Source organism: Lontra canadensis, unplaced genomic scaffold (assembly GCF_010015895.1).
Source record: "Lontra canadensis isolate GAN:19392208 unplaced genomic scaffold, GSC_riverotter_1.0 scaffold4, whole genome shotgun sequence".
Classification (NCBI taxonomy): Eukaryota; Metazoa; Chordata; class Mammalia; order Carnivora; family Mustelidae; genus Lontra; species Lontra canadensis.
Window position 1 is genome coordinate 11888530 of NW_022630998.1, and position 3790 is coordinate 11892319.

Below are 3790 nucleotides of genomic sequence, written 5' to 3' on the forward strand. Positions count from 1 at the left end.
CAACTCAGAGACTGGGAAAGTAACTAGGAAGAAAGGGAGGGACAGGGAACAAGAAAGTGAGTGGAACACATTCTGGAGGAAACTTCCATTCTGGGGAGAATGGAGATGGTGGTCCTAAGAGAGTATTTAGTCAAGCATCTAGTTTTTATTTAAAAAATGGCCACAATCGCCAAACTGTGGAAAGAGCCAAGATCCCCTTCAGCTGACAAATGGATAAAGAAGATACAGTCCATATATACAATGGAATATTACGCAGCCATCAGAATGGATGAATACCCAACTTTTGTATCAACATGGACGGGACTGGAGGAGATTATGCTGAGTGAAATAAGTCAAGCAGAGAGAGTCAATTATCATATGGTTTCACTTACTTGTGGAGCATAAGGAATAACACAGGACATGAGGAGAAGGAGAGGAGAAGTGAGTTGGGGGAAATCGGAGGGGTAGACAAACCATGAGAGACTGTGGACTCTGAGAAACAAAGTGAGGGTTTTGGAGGGGAGAGGGTTGGGAGTTGAGTGAGCCTGGTGGTGGGTATTAAGGAGGGCACATATTGCATGGAGCACTGGGTGTGGTGCATAAACAATGAATCTTGGAACACTGAAAAAATAAAATTTAAAAATAAATAAATAAATAATATACATACATCACATACAGCCTTAAACAGACATGCATTCAGACTGATTTCCCTCTCTTTTCAGCAGGATTGAAGTATAAATGTGAACTCTCAGCTATCTTTTGTATTAAGAAGAAAAAGGAAAATTGCCCAGTTTTTCTTCAACAGCAGTCTTTATCTATGTTCACTGCAATCTTGTCTTTTCTCAATTTGACAGAACATACATCTTGCACCTGGTGTGGTGCTTATTCACCAACAGAAGTTCAGAAGAAAACTGGTTTATGGTTGGCACCGACACTGAACCCACCCTGAGGGCTCATCATGACAATTAAAGTTAATGTTCTCTGATTATTCTTTTGTCTCCTGAAAGGTGACCGGATTGATATTTAAAGAAAATTAAGTTTCCCAAGGGTGATGCATTAACCATCAGGATAATGATGATGAATGCAATTTTCCAATGTTATCGAATCTGTCACTAGAGTGAGGAGGTGGTTCTCACCCATGTTATGTGTGTGTAGTGAGAGAGCTAGTGGGGAATGAGTGGTGTGTGTGTTGGGGTGGGGAGTCTTGGTTCCTTGCTGTTCTTGACTTCCTCCACCCCTTCCCCTGCCCCTTTCCCTGACATGGCTGCAGTGGCTGCTCCCTGGGCCATGTGAAATGAGTGACAACAAGGACATGGAGGTGGAGAGCTATGAAGAGCAACCAAGGTTTCAATCTGCAGCTGACAAACAGGCTCATCATAGCTCACTGGAACAAAAATGTGGGAACTACATCAAAGACAGCTTTCACAGTTTGTGGGACTCTGTTCCATCATTCCAAAGGACAGCAGGCACCACGGGCCCAAACCCTAGACAAACCCACAGAGTATATCCAGTATATGCAAAGGAAAAACTACACACACCAGCAAGATATTGATGACCTCAAGCGGCAGAATGATCTTCTGGATCAGCATGCACTGGAAAGGCAAGATCAAGTGTCCAACTGCGGACCAACTACCCCCTCCTCAGACAATAGCCTCTACACCAGCACCAAGGTCAGCACTATTTCTGCCTTTAATGGAGGCTCAGACTGCAGTTTGGAGTCAGAGCCTGAAGAGGCCCGAAACAGTAAAACCTCCAGATGGGGGATGAGAGCAATACAAACCGTCTGTCTCCTGCATTGTCTCATCCTACTTTCAGTCCATGCTCAGAACCCTCTGGAACATATAAGGGACTCTTTTTTCCCCCCTCTCTCTTTTTATTTTTACTTTTATTTTTATATCGAAGCTCCTGGCTAATGGCTCTCATTTTCCTTCCCCATTTCCACTTTTTTTTTTTTTTTTAATGTTTGCCTTCAGGGATTCCCTGATACTGCCAGGAATTTTTAAACAAACACCCCAAATTGGCAGCTGCTTCTGTGGAGTACAGACAACTGGCTAGACCTCTGAGCACAGTGTCGTGACCACCTACCAGCTCCTCCAGGCCTGCTGGGCAGAGGCTTGGAGGACTTCTGCCCCTTCTGCCTCTCCTCCCAGGCCACCTTCACTTCCATTTGATAGACTGTAAATGTGGTCTGCTCTGCTTTAAGGCGATGACTAGTTTGAAGTAATCAGGATTAATTCCCCTTCTTTTAATTATTTTTCCCCCTAAAAAGCTATTTATCAATCCTATCAAAGGCCCAGATCCTTGAAGAAGTTTGTGGTGTAAAAATGAGTGGGGACAGATTTGCAACGCAGAGACTTTGGCCTGTTTCACTTGGGGTTCTCTAAGCCAGGCTTAGGGAGGGCTGCATGACACATGTGGTATGTGTGGGGGACAGCAGGCATCAATAAAGTGGTAGCTGCCAGGGGTGGGGTGGTGGAGTGTTAGTGGGTAGGATAAGAAGGAAGGATCTGGTCAGGTAGAGGTTCTGTACTGACACCAGTAATGATGCTTTGATATTTATTTCCTGCTATTGAATCTGAGTGAACTGTCCCTTTTCCTGATGACGTCGGTATTGCAAAGCCACAGATTCATAAAGCAGTGATCAAATCTTAAAAAAAAAAAAAATTGTCATTAGGCATTGGGTCCTCTGATAAGATCCAACATTAGAAAGCCCATCCTTTTCAAAAGTTGTTTCCTTGCCACGCAAACCTGATTGCATGACTGACCTCAACTTTGAAGTGGCATTTGCTTTTATTCAGAGGTGGAAAGATAGCTTGGATTCTTAGTATATTGCTCTTCAGTATTTTCTTCATTTTTCCATGGATAGAACATGAATCTTTTCATTGGCCAGTTTTCCATTGATCTCCATCTAATTCTTTGATCTATATCATCCAGTTTTTCTAAATCTTGGGAATGGCCAAACATAATGCTTGTTGGATTGGATGGACAGTGTTCAGGGTGAGATGCTTAGGTTTAGCATACATGGCCTGGCCTATTTTTGTGGGTCTGATTTCTAATGACACTACAGCTTTCAGATATTCCACACTGTTATCTGCTAGGTTTACGTGGAACTTCTGATCTTCCTCCTATTCACTGCTGGTGGTAAGGATGGAGAAAGGGTTTCCCCAGTTGTACCCACTTGGTGTATCTTGGGGGAAGATGGTAGTCTCTGTTTTTCATGGATGAAGAAACTTCCCTGACTGGATGCTTACTATGGTAGGACCACTCCTGTCTTTTGGAAATGAAAACTGGCCCCCAGTCTACTTGCGTAGTGTTGTGATGTGATCTTCATACAGGTTTGCCCACCCCACACAACCCCTTCCCCATCAGCCTCCCTGGTGTCTCTAGACCAGGTAAAGAAGTCTCAGGTCCAGGGCCAGTAAGGAAAAGAGAGTCATTGTTGTGGAACTACAGACCAATCGGCCTTGCTGGTTCTACCAGGTCCAATCAGGTGCATTAGACACAGCTCCCACTCAGTCCAGGAGAGGAACGGGCATACTAGGAATGCCCTCCTTTCCTGGTTTGGGTGTTGGGAAATGCTTGGTCTTGGTTAATTTTTGTTGTTGTTGTTGTTTTTTGATAAGAGGATGTAAAACACCTTGGTACTCTGTTCCTCTCATCCTGGGGTCTTAAACCAGTGTGTTGTCTTCCTAACAACTTTAAGAGAGCTCCTTTTGTTGTCCCTTTGACTATTTCCAGGGTTTTAAGTTGGATTTAGCAGTGAGGATAAAGGAGAAATGGATATCTGTCACATTATGCTGCAAATGAGGTT

The 3790-nt window shown here is 43.8% G+C and overlaps 1 pseudogene; it reads left to right on the forward strand.

Annotated features, from left to right (window-relative positions):
• The first annotated feature begins 1273 nt into the window (after nucleotides 1–1273).
• LOC116863719 lies at nucleotides 1274–3478 on the forward strand (annotated as a pseudogene).
• Nucleotides 3479–3790: the final 312 nt, after the last annotated feature.